Below are 18,161 nucleotides of genomic sequence, written 5' to 3' on the forward strand. Positions count from 1 at the left end.
AGACAAAATTAACTTTTCTATGATTGACATGATTTTTAAAGGAAATAACCTCCAAAAAGACTTGTTAAAAATGAAATAAAAACTTGAAAAAAAGTCAAAACCTGAACAGGAATTAGGTAGCTGCTATTTATGAACAAATGACTAACTTTTAGTTTCCAAAACACAAGAATATAGTATTTCTAGAACCATCTCCCTTCCTCCAATTTATATCTTTTCCTTTAGCTTTCCAAATTCCTATAAGGCAATGCCTCTTTCCTATATATTTTGCTTCCTGGTTGGAACTACCATGTACTCTGCTTTGTCTTTACCAAGGGGTAGACTTACGACTCAATGGGAGCCAATCAGACACTTTCTTCTAAGTTTTGTCTTCAGCAGAGCAACAAAGACAGTAAGAATTAGAGGTGATTCCTCAAATAGGGGTGGCTCTAGGAAACTCTCTCTTATTTCCTGCTACCTCGATCCTGAGAGCTGTCCTGTTTCATGTTATTTGTGACATTCATTTTCCCATCCATTAAATTTTCCCAGGCTGCCCAAGCTGCCATCTGCTCTTCCAATGAATCTTCCCTTTGTGCCTCAGTAACCCAGAGTCATTCTTTGGTTCATCATAAAGAACACTAACAGAAGCAAGGATTATATTATTAGATGAATAAGATATTTAAGATAAAGTGTTAAATATTGTCACCAAAAAATATTTATCTAAAAACAATATTATGATTAGAATTTTACATTAAAAACATCTGAAGTACCTCAAGGATAAATTGCACTTCATCTTGAAGAAGAAAATATTTTCCCTAAGAAACAATGTAATACAACCATCTTCATGTAAACAGTCTTATGTTCCTGGCTTTTGAGATAAAAATGAAAAAAATATGTTTCGTTCCTCTTAATCATGCCTTTAAAATAAAGAAGGCAGGCTGCTACAATGAGCACCCTTAGTCATGCTATTAAGATTTGAATTCAGTGTTTGCTGCCCTTTTTCTTCTCAAAACAAAACAAAAAATACATAAAAACATAAGCTCTAGAAGAAGGCACATACAGTATATTTTAAGGAGTTTTTAAATTGGAAAGCAGTTGCCATCTGACTCCTTACAGCCTCTCAACTTTAATACCTTAAGAGAAGTCAAAAACAAAATTTTCATTGGATGGGAAGAGATATCACTGAACAGAACTTCCACTATGAAAATCATGTTAGCAGCATTGGCACAATTTAAGTGATGTGACAAATGATGAAATAATAAAATCTTTATTAGTTCACTAATTTCTGGCAAAATCAACACTCAACAGTGGGTTGAGAATGCGAAGAATGAAACTACTATTTTAACTTAATAGGAATTGGTAAAGGGGTTTTTTTCTGATTTTTTTCAACTTCTGTCCTTTGCCACTGCTATATTTTCCTCATTTCCCACACTTGCCTCCAACATTTGCTCAGAAAAATGAGGAAATTTAACCTGTAGCATATTCTCTGTGTTATCCTGAGAGTGGGAGAAAGCAATGGGCAAAATCTGTCTAATGAAATATGTATACCCAAATATAACTAATTAGGAAAAGCTTCTTGAAGAGGTATTAAGCTTGGTTTCATTCACAGTTCCATTTTCTAAAAGTCAGCGGTTGTATAACTGCTTGCCACTATGGAGAATAGTTCATTGATAAAATACATCAGTTTTCATTGTATCGCTAAACTATTGGGATTTTTTTTTTCCTGTGTGGTTATTCTATAACTGAAAAAAACAGTTTTTAATTAATATACAAATTATAATACACAATTTAACATGTAGCATAGGATAATTTTATGAGTGCCTGAAGTTATTTAGATCATCTCATACTTTTAAGTTAATGATGGGACTTTATATCTATAATCAAAGCTTTTACTTATAACAATGAGAATAGTTTATTACCTCTAACTTTTTTTAAGACTTCTCATTGCCTTTATATTAGTTTTAAAAACCAGAGAAAGTTTACGTCTATACTGTGATTGTTAATATTGAGTGTCAACTTGTTTGGATTGAAAGATGCAAAGTATTGTTCCTGGGTATGTCTGTGAGAGTATTTCCAAAGGAGATTAACATTTGAGTCAATGGACTAGGAGAGGCAGACCCACCCTCAATCTAAGTTGGCACTATCTAATCAACTACCAGCATGGCTAGGATAAAAGCAGTCAGAGAAACGTGGAAGGACTAAACTGGCTAAGTCTTCTGGCTTCCATCTTTCTTCTGTGCTGGATGCTTTCTGCCCTCAAACATCGGACTCCAAGTTCTTCAGCTTTTGGATCCTAGGACTTATACCAGTGGTTTTCCAGGGGTCTTCTGCCACAGACTGAAGGCTGCACTGTCGCCTTACCTGCTTTTCAAGTTGTGGGACTCGGACTGGTTTCCTGGTTCCTCAGCTTGCAGAGGCCTATTGTGGTACTTCACCTTGTGATTGTGTGAGTCATTTATCCTAATAAACTGCTTTGCATATACACATCTAGCCTATTAGTTCTGTCCCTCTAGAGAACCCTAATACATATACAGATATAGTATTAAAAATTAAAATACACCCCCTCCTCCTCTTCCTCCTTCTCCTCCTCCTTCTTCTTCTTTCCCTTCTTTCTCTTATTTAAAATCCATCTTTTGTTCTTTTTTCTTTTTTCTGAGAAGGAGTTTCACTTTTGTTGACCAGGCAACAAGACACAATCTCGGCTCACTGCCACCTCTCTTTCCCAGGTTCAGGCGATTCTCCTGCCTCAGCCTCTCAAGTAGCTGAGATTACAGGCACAGGCCACCATGCCCGGCTCATTTTTTGTATTTTTTTGGTAGAGACAGGGTTTCACCATGTTGGTCAGGCTGGTCTCAAACTCCTGACCTCAGGTGATCCACTCATCCCGGTCCCCCAAAGTGCTGGGATTACAGGCGTGAGTCACCGTGCCCGGCCGGAATCCATCTTTTATAGATCACCCACAGTAGAAAAAATGGATCCAGATTTCAGTCTTGGCCTTCTTTATTATTAGCAACCTATCCCCTCCATGAAATGAAATTAATTCATGATTGATTAATCAATTAGAAAATAATCTCTTTCTTTTTATTTCAATTTCCTTCCAAGTTACAAGTTACAATCTTTTTTATTGTTTTGAAACAAACCTTCTGAAGCATTGATGTCCATTTTGCATTTTCTAGTCTTTCTTAGCATCAATTAACTTCTCAAGCCACTAAACCCTAAATTTTATTTCAACTATAATACAAAAATATTGTATTAAGGTTCACAACAACCTTGATTTTTCTGCTTTTGTACTCTCACTTTTTCACCTATCAATCTCACCATTGCACTTAGCTCTTTTGTCTACACCAGCTTCTCTTTTTTTCTTAAAACCCTCTTTTATAGTACTTTCCTTTACTCTGAAACATTCTTCTTCAGAATTATTTGCTTGTACTTCATTTTGAGATTAGCTATTAATGTTTTCCTTTTCTTTTCAGTTAAAATGATGTTTCTGATCACTCCATCTTATTCCATAACTTGAAATATGTTAGTGACACTGCATGTTTATTTCCAGTGATCTATCTTGCTCTTGAATATTAAAATGGTATTTCTAATTGTCATGTTGACATCTATACCCAAATACCCCACAAGTCCCTGAAAAATGAACATGTCAAAATTGCACTTATTATCTTTCCTGCCTTACCCATCCCACTTATGTACTATATTTAATTAAGGTTACTAACAGGTGCAGTGGCTCACGCCCGAATCCCAGCATTTTGGGAGTCTGAAGCAGGTGGATCACCTGAGGTCAGGGTTTCAAGACCAGTGTGGCCAACATGTAGAAACCCTGTCTCTAATAAAAATAAAAAAAAATAGCTGGGTATATTGGTAGATGCTTGTAATCCCAGTTATTCATGAAGCTGAGGCAGGAGAATCACTTGAATCCAGGAGGCGGAGGTTGTAATGAAATGAGATCGGGAGTACCACCACTTACATTTACATGACCAGAATCCATAACTCCTCTTTCTAACTCCTCCTCACACCAATCTCATCACATTCTGTCAGTGCCTCTTTTGAAGTATTTCTAAGTACAGTCCTTTTTCCCTATCACTGTTTTACCACTACTACCACCACCATTACTCCTTCATGGATGATACTGTCTAAGTCAGTAAATCACTCTTAACTATTTTCTTTTCCTCCTGTCAACTGCATCCTCATCCCCATTTCTATTTCTATCTTGATGCTTCCAGATAATCATTTGAAAAAACTAATTTAGCTGTCTTTTTAAATTTTTTGCTAGAGTCCTCATTGCCTATAAGATTAAATCTAAGCTCTTTATCAAATATTAATGCTCAGATCACTTTCCCTAGTTAACATTTCTCATAACTTAGTGGAAACATTAGCATTTAAGTCTAGAAATGATAATATCTGCGGGGGGAAAAAAACCTTTTATTTTCCCATTTAGTCTAAGTCTGGAAAAAGGAAGAAGCTGCAAAGTACTTCCATAGGCAAACAAGATTTGGACAGCTTAAAGAAATCTGTAGACTACTGCAGTTACCTCCATCATTCTAGCCAGGCGCAGTGGCTCACGCCTGTAATCCCAGCTCTCAGGGAGGCAGAGGCGGGAGGATAGCTTGAGCCCAGGAGTTCGAGACCTGCCTGGGTAATATAGCAAGACCCCGTTCTCCACAAGAAGGAAAAAAAAAAAAAAAGACACACTCACAAATAAGCGCAACACCTCCATCATTCAGGAAGTTTTATAGTCAGGTCTTGCCTTTATTCCTGTTATTTACTCCTTTAAGACTGATTTGAAATTTTTTGTAAGACTTTGCAATTAGACATAATAATCACTCTCAATGGACAGCATATATGTTTATCATTCTGGTAACTCCAGACTCCTGTCTCTGGCTCCTAGAGTGATGTTGGCTGTCATTGTCTTCCAAGAGTGTACAATTATGTGATTGAATTCGTTACTCTGTACCTTAAGCATTCAGAAGTCTGCTATTGATGACTGTTCCTGATTTACCTAGTTTAAATTTTTGGCAATATTGACTAAGGTTTGTATCTTTCATGTGAAACTTCGGTCAAAAGAGTGTTCTACCAGGTCTTCTACAACTACATTCCAACCTAAATCTTTAGTTTCAACCCTACCCTCTTATCACAAGTCAAACTTTTAATCACATCAATCTTCAAAATGCACCTCTAATTATCCTTGTTATGAAGAATTTCTCTTCAGCAGAGTTACTGGACTTTTCTGCTCCTTCAGCATTCTGTTTATGGTATGTTTTCCATGTCTAGTATGGCAATTGGGACATTGTATTTTAATTAGCAGCTTACATGTTGTTCTCCTAGCCTAGACATTGAGTGCCTGAAGAATAGCACTGTGCCCTTTACATCTCTTTATCTCAAGCACATAAAATAGTCCCTACAACACAAGGAGTATTTAACATTTGCTTAGTGGGGAATAAAAGGGATTGTATTATTGAATACCTGAATGAATAAAAATGACCTTGTATGGTATGTTTACTGTTATTCCACTTTGGAGCTAAGAGCACCTTCTGTTTATAGATGGCTTTGCCGCATTTTAAGTCCTTTCAAAAGTACTTGATATTCATAACCTCACTGTGAAGCAGACAGAGCTGATATCATTGTCTCATTTTAGAGATGAGGGCATTGGTGTTTAGAGCAAAAGAGACTAAATACACTAAGATAAAAAACTACACCAGAACTCAGATCTCCTGACTTCATGAATAGTAAAATAAAAAATGACATTCTAGTTTGTTATCCATTACATATAGACAAGGGGAAATTGAGTTGTCTACTACCAAATAAGGTGAACTATCTATTTTGAATTCCCAGTAGAGAAAGAAGAAATACAGAATCATATGGATATATCACTGCCGATAAGAGAATTTGTAAATACCAGTGCACTGTCACAAGCACAACATTTAAGCATTTTTGAACACTATATTATCTTTGCAAAGTATCCCTTCAGAAAGTCCTTTAAGGTTTCATATTTGCTTTATTCTGTGCAATTACCTGTAGTTTTAGAAGAATTCCTTTCCAAAATGCAATAGAAATACATTAAAACTATGGAACATAATTACTAGTTGTGTTCACAGCTTCGTATGCAGTAAGCCTTGTGTTGTCTGCCTATGATGATCCTCTTTGAAATCATAGAATTTAATAAGGCCCTACTCCAGAGAAAGTTTGGAAGACCTGAATACATCTAGTATCTGTTCTAATCTAGAGCTAAGGGTATACGAAATGGGCTGTAGGGAGTAAGTGGGTAAGGTTTGGGGATAAAAGAAAAGTTAACTATTGCTCTCTCCCTCTCTCTTTTTCATTTAGCCTCATCATTTTGGTAGGATAGAATTTTCCAGACATAAAATTGTGTGGAAAGGTGCAATACAAAGACAATTGAAAGGTTTTTTTTTGAATATTAATGATCTTGGATCATTCACCATTCCAGTTGTATCATAATACAGTGGGGAATAATAGCAAGCAAACTGCAATACTATAAAAGTCAAGTTAAGAAGAATTTAAAAATAAGATATTTCCTTCTGGTACTTTATAACTTCCCACTTAAGTTACTTTCTAATCTGTGGCATGTTGTACCACTCATTCCAAGGCAATCCATTAATCAACAAAAACCAGTTATGTTCCCCAGAAATGTGTCGCTCTCATTGTTTGATAACAGAGTACACTGTTATCTTGTCTGAACAAAGTAGTTTCCTATAAATAACCATACTTTTCCTTCCTAACTTTTTGAAACGTACCTATCCCACCTCCCATTTCAAGGAACATAATTTTTGTTATGGCACGTATCTAATTGTCTTAGTCATTTTCTGTTGTTATAAAAAATACCACAGACTGAGTAATCCATAAAGAAAATAAGTTTATTTAGTTCACAGATCTGAAAGCTGGGAGCACCAACACCATGGCACTGACATCTGGTGAGGGCCTTCTTGTTGCAGCATGACATGGCAGAAGGCATTATATGGCAAGAAAACAAAAATAAGAGAACCACAGAGAGCTCTCTGTTATAACAAAGCTACTCCAACAGTAACAAACCTACTCTCATGATAGTTAGTGGCATTCATTCATTCATGAGGTCAGAGGGATTAAATTCCAGCACAAGAACTTTTGGAGGACACAATTAAACCATAACACTAACTGATAAAGGTGTCTGCTATTATTTTAATGGCTAACAATTCTTGGAAAAGAAAAAAGATCAAAATTGGATTTTTAATTCATATTTCTCCTGGAGAACAATACTTAAGTAAAACAGATTTCTTCATTAATTATTTTTTAGCTTTATTTATCTGTAAACTAACATTCTTCTATTTTAATGATCAGTTTTTTGAATTTTGGTGATTATACACAGTTGTATAATCACTACCATAATCAAAATATAGAACAGTTTTATTCCCTTTCAGATGTTTTCTTCCCTTTTCATTGTCTTTCCTCAACCATTGTCTTTAAATATATAATACAGACCTGATTTCTGCCATTATAGTTTTGCATTTTCTAGTATTTTATATAAATGTAATCAAACAGTATACAGTAAACTGTTCTTATCTATGGGTGTGTGTTTGAGGGATACAATCCAAGACCTCCAGTGAATGCCTAAAACCATGGGTATTAACAAACATATACGTGTGTGTGTGTGTATACCCGAAGTGTTTGTGTATATATATGCATTATATATATATATACACACACATTATATATATACACACAAACACATAAATACAAACACTAGGTGTATATATATACTTAGTATGTTTATATATGTAAACATAGTGTATATACATAGTAGAGTATATGAATAGTGTGTGTATATTATAAACTATATATATAGTTTACAAATTAGGTCTAATAAGAGATTAACAAAAATAACTTATAATAAAGTAGAATAATTATAATAATATACTATAATAAATTTATGATATGCGATATCTCTCTCTTGCTCTGTCAAAATATCCATAATTTTTGTTATGAAACTGCAGGCAACTGAAACTGCAGAAAACAAAACCATGGATAAGAGGGACAAATGTATATTCTGTTTTTAACTTATTTTACTTAAAATAATGCTTTTGAGATTTATGTATATTGATAAATGTATTAGTAATTTTTCCTCTTTTCATTTCTATAATATAAAATGAACCAAGTTGGGCCATGCGTTTTGGCCTGTGAGTTGTTTGTTTCTTCAGGGCAGTCTGAGATCTATTAGCACAAAAGCCTACTGACACCACATTCAAAATGTTACACATGTAATTGTTTTTAAAAACAGCCAAACAAACAGAGTTTTTAGGCATTTAGGGTCTGCTTGCTTTGCATATTCTGCAAAACTACACTCAACATCGGTTGGTTATTGACAACCTAGAACCTTTTGGTTATAAGACCCCCAAATGACCATTGCCATTCGGAGGTCATTGGTAACTTACTAAGAGACTCCTCTGCCGCTGAATGACAATACCTAGACATGTAAGCTCTCGCTCGGATTCCCCTATGCCTTGAGAGTTCTCTGTCTACATGGTGTCCCTCACCTTAAGCCTCTGGACAGTTTCATGCTGTAAGAGACCGCCCCTCTCTTGCAATTCTGTCCAAACATCAACCAATAAAGCTTGTTCTGTTTTATTGACTTATTGTTCATATGTATTTTCTTGATCGCTTCCCAAATGCCATAGAACTCCTACAATCGTAAGATAGTATTCTGTATTATAGGTATTAGCACATTTTCTTTATTAATCAGGTGATGGGCATCTGTTCCCAGGTTTTGTCTTTTATTCACAATGCTGCTATTAACATTTACATACAAGTCTGCAGACATATGTTTCAATTTATTTTTGAAAAATACAGAAAATGTGCCTAAGTCATATGGAAAATATATGTTTAGCTTTAAAAGAAAATGACCAAATTGTTCCTCAAAGTGACTGTACCACTTAGTATTTCATTAAGAATACATGAGCTTTATGTGTTCCACATTATCTTCAGCAAATGCGATTGTCAGTTGTTTCCGTTTTTGTTTTAACTTTAGCAAGTCTCATGGGCGGATAGTGGGATATCATTGTGGTTTCTCTTTGCATTCCCTGATGATTGTGATATTGAGTATCTGTTCAGGAGCTCATTGGCCATTCAGATATCTTTTTTTATATGTAGTTTAAATTCTGGGATATCTTCTTTTTAAAGTGCTTGTTCAAATAATTTGTCTTTTCAAAAATGGATTGTTAGTTTTATTAATGAGTCTTATGAGTAATTTTTTAATTCTGGATGAAACACATTTGTTAAATACATATTTTACATTATTTTCTCTCAATCTCTGACATGCTTTTCGTTCTCTCAACTGTATCTTTAGAAAAGCACATAAAGTTCATTCTAGTAAATGTTATCTCTTATAGTTTGTACTTTTTTGGTCTTTGTAAAGAAATTTGTACCTTACCCAATAGCACAAAGCTTTCCACTATGTTTTTTAGAAATTTAATAGTTTTGGCTCTCATATTAAGTTTGTTGTCTATTTCATGTTAATTTATGTGGGCAGTATGAAATATGGATCTCGGCTCATTTATTTTTCCATACAGTTATCTACTTGGTCTAGCCCTATTTGTTGAGAAGACTATCTTTTCCCTGTTAAATTATCTTGGCATATATTCCAAAAAATCAATTTACTGCTTAAATATGAATCTATAATTTGTAACTTTTAAATACTTCTTTCTGACTTGACCCTAGCAATCCACCCTCTACACTGCTGCCCTACTGACACATATAAAATAAAAGTATTGTCATCTCGCTCTCCCACTTAGAATATTTTAGTGATTTCACACTCCCAACAGAATAAATTTAAGGCACACTCACATTGTCCAAAATATCCTTCACAATTTTGGATAGTAGAGGGGGTCCTATTGAAAAGAAAGGTATACAATGTGCAAGGACACAGAAGGTGCGTTTTTTACCCAAAATTTACCCAAAAGTATGGTAAATTTTTGAGGTTCCCAAGACTTTTGAATTGCTATAATATAAGCAATGAGGTGACATATATTCATCCAATCAATACTTTTTTATCTTTTTAAAATTTTTTTTCTTTTCCTAGTGTCTTCTGTCTATTCATCTTTGAATCTTAGCTTCATAGTCTAGTTCAGCTCAACTACATGTATCATTCTCTGGCAGGCATCTTCAGCATCACATGGCAGTTTGTGTCAAGAGACAAAATTACAATAAATTTAGCTTAAAGATCTTAATTGTCTTTTATTTGCAATTCTAGAATCAGGCAGCAACTCATTCTGTAAGACAGAATGTGTATTCCAATGAGCCAATCTGGGGAGGTTGGTTTTATAGACAGAAAAGTGCAGAGGAAAGCAGAAACAGAAAACAAAACGTCATTTAAAAGTTACTTTTCTTGTACAACTCAAAGCAGAGGGGATTTGGGGATGCCTTTATCATGCCAGTGAAAACTGGCCTGTTTCGATATTTGACTGTTTCTCTCTCTTGATTTTTTGGAAGGTCAAATAATTTAGTTTCTGCTTGGTGATCTGGAACTTCACAATGAATGATTCCATTTTGGTTTGGTTTGTTGGGCCTAGCGCAGGAGCTCGGTTCAGATCAATGACCTCCTATACATTTTGTTTAATATTTGTTAGTGATGCAAAATCTTGGGCCCTACCCAAGAATCACCAAATCAGAATCTCTGAAGGAGACATCAAGAATCAGTGTTGTAACAAGCCATCCTAACTTATTAATAAGCATGCTTATTGTTTGGAATGACCTGTATGCTCTGTTCCTTTAGCATTTCTTTTATAATGTTAAGATTTCTTACACATGGTCAGCCATGTTTAAATGTCTTAAAATATTTAAAATTTTGATTACAAGAAAGGATATTCAGAGACATTTGAAATTCTTGAAAGTAGTTACTAATTATCTGTCAACTGTCAGTACTAAGTTTGCTAAATTAACAGGTATGGTTTTCACTCAAGTGATGCTTTACTGTTCGTTTCCTGAAGTTTAAAAACATACCACGTGAATTCTTAAGATAACGTCAGGGAAAAACAGAGAACATGCTAGGAGATGTATTTTGAAAGTTCATATCAAAACTTAACATCCTCATTTTAATGATATGACAACAATCATAAAAATTTCTCCTTTAGTATGTTGATGTTATAAATTACATTAATATATTTTCTAATGTTGAATGGTTCTTGGTTGAATATGAAAAATACATGGCTACCATGTATTTTTAATTTTCCTATTATTCTGTTAAATTTTATTAATTTAAATCATGAAAAGCTTGTGATTAGGTAATATACTTATGTGATTCAAAAACAAAACTATTTTTAAAATGTATTCCAAGAAACTTCACTCCATCTCTGTCCATTCGCTTCATTCCACAATTTTTATTTTCTCATTTATTCTTTCACATTCTATATAAATAAAAGCAAATATGTTTCTACTTAGCACCTTCCTAATCTTATAAAATGTGGCATACTATGTTCATGATCATGCATCTTGTTTTTTTTTTTTCTTCTCTTAACAAAAATATTCCCCAAATCTCTCCATACCTGGACTTAGAAAATATTTTAACTGTGTACTTCTTTACTAAATAAAATACAATTTATTTTGCCAGATTGCTGGATACTTAAATTGTTTCCAATCATTTGTTATCCTGAAGCATGCCACACTTATCAACTTTGTGCGTGTGTGATATATATGTATATATCCCAATTTTTTATATATATGTGACATATATATATAATTGGGTTATATATATTATATATATATGATATATATAAAAAACCAATTTTTTAAATTCCATGATTGGGATTTTCAGGTCAAAGGGTAAATGCATCTGCAATTTTGGTGGATATTATCAGACATCTACCTTCTTCAAAGGAACTGTTTCATTGTGGATGAGCTGGCCTCACAGATACAGCAGTTTTCAAATTTTGGATAGTTTGTTATTTTTAGAATAAATGTGTTCCTTTTTATATGTGTGCAATTTGATATATTTTCATACATTTGTCCAATCAACTATCTGTTCACATTCTTTGACTATTTTTCCAATGGGTTATTTGTCTTTCACTATTGATTTCTAGAAGTCGTTTTTTGTTTTGTTTTGTTTTGCTTTTTACTAAAAGAGAGACAAATTCCAAGTTTGTTCTGAACAACCAGATAGAGAAAATTTGGAAAAGGTGGAGGTTTGTGGAGAAGGCAAGTAGAAATTAAGAGTTTGATTTTTGACATGTTAAATTTGAGATAACTGTGAGACATTAAAAGTGGATGTAAATTAGGCTGTTGGATGTTCTAATTTGGAACTTGAAGGAGAAAAGTGGGCTGCTGATATAAATTTGGTATTCATTAGCATATAGATGGTAATGAAAGTTCTGGGAATGAAGGAGCTCATCTAGGACGAAAAGGTAAAAGAGAATGGAAAAAGAGATCAGAACTGTTCCCTAAGACACTTAAATATTTAGAGTGGGCAGAGCAGCACTTCACTAAGATGTCAGAGATATTGATTGCCCCAGGTACTGGATTAGCTAGACTGAGCCTATACCAGCTGGATCCCCTGGGCCAGTTACCTCTGAGAAAAGGAGACTATATTAGTGACTCCGCCAATGGAAGTTGGAGCAATAGGCTCTGATGGTATACCCTACAATCTATGTAAATGTGAGCATGATGAAGACATGTTCACTTGCTAATCCACTATACAGGCTGAATGCAGTTAAGGAGATGCCTGACCACCCAGATGTTCTAATTTGAGCAGCTAGCTATGGTTTACAGCATTGCTCATTTTGAGCAAAGTATCATGCTCCAGATCCCAAGAAAACAGACTGACTTTGACCAGCTTCTTGTTAACTCTCCATCATTTACACATATATTTACATATAAATATGCTTTTCTCCAGTATTTTAAATAGCAAGAATCATTTAATAGAGCCTATAGTGAAGATAATGATACAAATATTCAGGAAATGAACTGATACCATGATATGTATGTGAAAGTTTTAACTGTTATTTTCATTGTTGAAACCAAATGTGAGGTTTGTTTTTTTTTTTTTTCTTTTTGGTTATCTGTGTTTTTGTTTTGGTTCTTCTAATAATCAACACATATATAACACACATGTAAAATAAGTTACTTTATGTATTTAAGATAGCAAAAGGGAGAACTAGGAGCAATGCTCATACTTTGTGAATTTATTTTCAAAATAAAAACATAAAACAATTTTAAAATTGATAAGTTAGATGTAACTACTTCATTGGCTTAATTATTATCTCTTCATTGTATTAATAAGTTTTGCTATTGAAGTCTTTCAAGAATATTTTCTATTGAAATAAAATGCTCATTTGTAATTTGATTCAGTAGAAACAGCCTATAGTTTTTATTTCATTTTTCATTATGGGCAGTGACATTTAGATCCACTTGTCATTTAAATGCAAAAATGTTCACACAGAATTATCTCAATTAAAGTGCAGTTTTAATTAATTCAATTGCATCGGCCACCTCTTGCCCACATCACCTTACCCTGCTAGGAGGTGCTATTACAGAAATGCAAACAATATTGCAAAACAAGATCAGAAAGTGATTTGCTGGGGGCAAGGTGAGGAACATACTTGGGATTTGGGGATGAGAAGAGCCTTTCTTTGTGGTTACCTAGAGTAGCAAAGATTAAAATGTGTTGCCTTGGGCAGGTCTGTGGCTCTTTCTTCTTAAAATCTAACTTTTCAAAGGCTTTGGCATCTCATTACCACACATATGTGTGGTTCTCCAATTGCCTCCCTGTTGAAATATCTCATTACCTCACTTCGTTTATATATCTAACAATATCCCCTTTAATCATGTGCATCTCATTACTCTTTAGCCAAGCTTGACCTTGACACCTCTGGACCTTATTTGTCTTGCAATACGTAGCTGTTAATGATTCATTTCCATCTGCGTCATTTATGAAAACATTTATAGGCATAACTACATAAGAAATCTGCCTTCGTTTTATAGGTTTGCCCTCCCAAATTTAGGAATGAAAAGCATATTTATTTCACTCGAGTAGTTTGTCTACAATTTGAGTGAGTTACCACCATGTTATGTTTAACCAGATCCAATATCAGTAAGTTTTGCTGAAACATTCTGTGACACATTTAATAAAATACATTGATGGTGTAGTTAGTAAAGTGAATAGGATAGATCCAGGCTGCTAATAATTCATAAAATAATTATGATATTAAAATACGTGCCTTAGGCCGGTGCAGTGGCTCACTCCTATAATCCCAGCACTTTGGAAGACCTAGGCGGGCGAATCACAAGGTCAGGAGTTCGAGACCAGCCTGGCCAACATGGTGAATACCCATCTCTACTAAATATACAAAAAATTGGCCAGGTCTGGTGGCAGGTACCTGTAATTCCAGCTACTTGGGAGGCTGAGACAGGAGAATCACTTGAACCCGGGAGTCAGAGATTGCAGTCTGCTGAGATTGCACTGATGCACTCCAGCCTGGGTGACAGGGTGAGAATCCATCTAAAAAAAAAAAAATGCCTTAACTACTAGATGCTTTATAATTGCTGATGGGTGGGTAATATAGTCAAATACAGGGTAATGAAAGCAATGCACTAATGGAAGATTTTTATATGCCATATTATCCCATAAACACCAGCATAATGCATTTATAGCCCAACTTCTCCAAATACCACAAACATCCCCTCTTCAGATACAAAACTGGAACACACTATTCTGTAACTTTAAACCTAATTTACAATTAGAGATAAATTACAATGTTAAAAGCGGATATAAAATTATTTCTTCAGGTTCCTTTATTCCAATAATATGTCTTAAAAGATTAAAATTATATCAATTGTATCAATGGGTAACAACTTTATTTCTCCTTAAAATACAATTTTTAACATTGTACTGTATAAGCATTCCCTAAAACACCCTTTGAAAGATTTTGGGTTCCTCCTTTCAGAAAATCGTTCATGTAGCTAAAACAGGAGTAGGTTAATTGGGACCATATATGACCGACTGATTGGAAGTTTCATTAAAATGTACTAGATAGATGGCTCGTTAATCTCTGAACTAGGTAAATGCTACTGCCACAGTACCATCTCCAGCCCAGCTCCAGGAAATGTCTATTAATGTCTACTCAAATTCAACAGGAGGAATTCCTACCTAATTAAGGCATCAGCCCGATAGTGGTCCCATTTGGAAAGCCCTGAATGTTCAAGGATATTTAGAGATTTGGGGAGTTCCATGGATGTTTTAGACCTCTCTCATCCATCATTTCTCCAACCTGAGCTCCTTGGTAATTGTGTCACAGAAAGTAAGGGAATTTTCTCGTCTTTTGTCAATTTCAAACTTTGCATCCACCACAAATACTACTTACGTCTGCATCAATAATGGCTTTTGCTGCCCCTCAGTTTTAAACCATCAAAATAGATTTTCCCAAACAATGGGAAAGGCTGTTTATCACAATATCACCCAGACTCTTCCTCCTTAAATGCCTATATCTGCCTTTGTAGGTAATTAGTCCAGGGTAAGGTAAATTAATTCATATGGCATTGAGTGTTACTGAAAATCAACACTATGATGATCCAAGGCTACAGTAGGCAGAGTCCTCTGTGCCACAAGAACAGAGTAAGATTCAAAGTGTTTCAGATGTAGCCTCATCGTGGAGAGAGAGCAAAGAGTTGTTCTATTACCTGGCAGGCTGGCAATAACACCACTTTGGCAAGACACTGGGTTGTATTCTAAAACCAAAACATAGACTATAGTGAGTACTAATGGCCCTAAATCAGACCAATGAGCTTCAACCTTCTGAAAGGAGTGGACCTTGTCTAGTTTACTGCTGTGTACATAGTTCCTAGACTACTATATATGCCTGAGTAGGGTGTTGAATGATATTTATTGATTGATGATATACAAACATGTGTGATGCACATTCCCTGGGTAAAGACATCCTAGTAGAATGAACTTCTGCTACATTTATTCATAATTTCTGAATATCCCAGGGCAAACTAAGAATATATCTGCATTTTAAAACCTTCTTCTTACAGCTCTGTCATACCCTTATGGAAATGAATATTTTCATCAAAATGATGCAATTACTCTCTGTTATCAACCTCTCATTTACTTCTGTAAAGATATCCGTCCCTGTTCATTAAAGAGTGTTCCTTCTCTACAAATCCAGGCACTTAAAACAATCTTCTCGGTTTGTGTTTGATTTGGAAAACAACTTTCAGAATGTTTCACATCTAATTATACCACTAGATACTCACAGATCGATGGCTGGAGAGAATGTTTTAGCTAATTACCAGAACATGTGAATAACTAAGAACTCTTCAACTTACTTTTATAGACTGTATATGGTGTGATGTTGGATTTGATACTAAATAAATCTCATCATAATAATACCAGATAGAAATTATTTTCAATGTTGTTATAAATCTAATTAATTGTTTACCTTTTATATAATTTATATTCAAACTTACAATGAGAAAGAAATTACAATGACTTGTCAATGCTCTGTTGGTGGCCTTAATAAAAATTACTTAATTCGTAGCTTGGGTTTTATTATTAGTACTTAAAAAATTAAAAAAAAATACTTACATATTAAAAAATAAGTGCCATCTCCCTTGGTGTATGACTTCTACTTAGTATACAAGTTACTACTTCATGGATCCTTTCCCCTACTTTCTACAATATTAGAAAAGTGACTTTTTAATGTATCTCCATATAGCTAGTAACCTTTTCTACTGGAAAATAAAGAAGCAGTGGGCTTTAAAAGATATTTTCCCTAAGGCTAGCATAATTTGAAGCATGAAATCACCTTTTATTTTTTATCATTTTGACAAGTGAACTTTAGGAGGGCAAGACAATTTTTAACAAGTAGAGAAACTGCTTAGACAGCATTAGAAGAAAAATTATGCTGTGCTATTTTGTTTATTCTTCAATATGTTATGTGTCACTGTCATTAAGCTTGACAGACTTGAAGAAAGCAGTATTTTTAAAGGGTACAGTTTAATGCTTCCTAAACAAAAAAAAAAATGAGTTTTTGGAAAGCACTATTTATTTTCAAAGTAAAGGACAGTTATACATAAGAGACTGAGTAACCTAACAAAATATTCTGATCTCTTTCTTTCTTGATATAAATGTTTAATTTTCAAAGCTTGAATGATGTGAAGTTATTAATTCTAGCCATTATAATGTATTTATTAGCTTATTGAAATGTAATATAAAATTTCATCATCACTCCCTGTCCCTAAAAGAATGCCTGTTTTCTTTAATGCAATATTTCAAAACTAATGAGTCTTATTTTTGGCAAGACACATCTGCATTTATTCTGAGTAAAAGCTTCAAATGATATTTTTAAAGAATTATTTAGAATTCTTGTACTTTCTGTATGTTGTCAACCTTGACCACATAGAAAAGTAAATTTATATTCATAGCTAAATCAAAGACAGTGCCCATATTATTTTTTGCTGCTTTTAATATAAATCCTGCTTTTGTATTCTCAGTGAATAACCATATGTCTTTCCATATAGTCTAAATTGAAATTCAATATTTGGCAATTAAAACCAATTATTATTTATTTCAATTTTTATGAACACCAGAATATACAGAAAGATAATAAACATAATATAGTACTTTGGATCATTTCTAAATTCATTAGATTATGCTATGTGGAAATCATGTTAATGAATGTGAAAAAATAAATCTTTTAGTGGAATTTGGTAGATACAGTATAGTGTTTTGTTCTCATCATATTTATAATCAATATCTGTATGTATATCTACCAATCAACAAATGTATCATGATTCAGAAAATTTCATATTCTGTGCAATATATGCTATTTATATTTGCAAATATCAATATATTTGAAAAACCTTTAATTAGACTGACAAAGAAAAAATAGTAAAGACACAAACTACCAATAGCAGAAGTAGAAGGGGGCTATCAGTGCAGACCCTACAAACATGTAATTTAAAAAATAAAGAATAATATGAAAACTATAAACACATAAATACAAGTCATATGTAACTAACCAATTACTTGAAAGTCCGAAATTATGAAAACTGATTTATAAAGAAATAGATAAGGTCAATAGTTGTATAATAATTACAGGAATTTAAATTGTAGTTCAAAACATTCTGAAAATGATGGTTTGTAGCCCTAAGTTGTTTCACGGGAACATTTAAATAAGAAATAAACACACATTTAAATAAGAAAT

This window comes from Chlorocebus sabaeus, chromosome 11, assembly GCF_047675955.1.
Source record: "Chlorocebus sabaeus isolate Y175 chromosome 11, mChlSab1.0.hap1, whole genome shotgun sequence".
In the NCBI taxonomy this organism is placed as follows: Eukaryota; Metazoa; Chordata; class Mammalia; order Primates; family Cercopithecidae; genus Chlorocebus; species Chlorocebus sabaeus.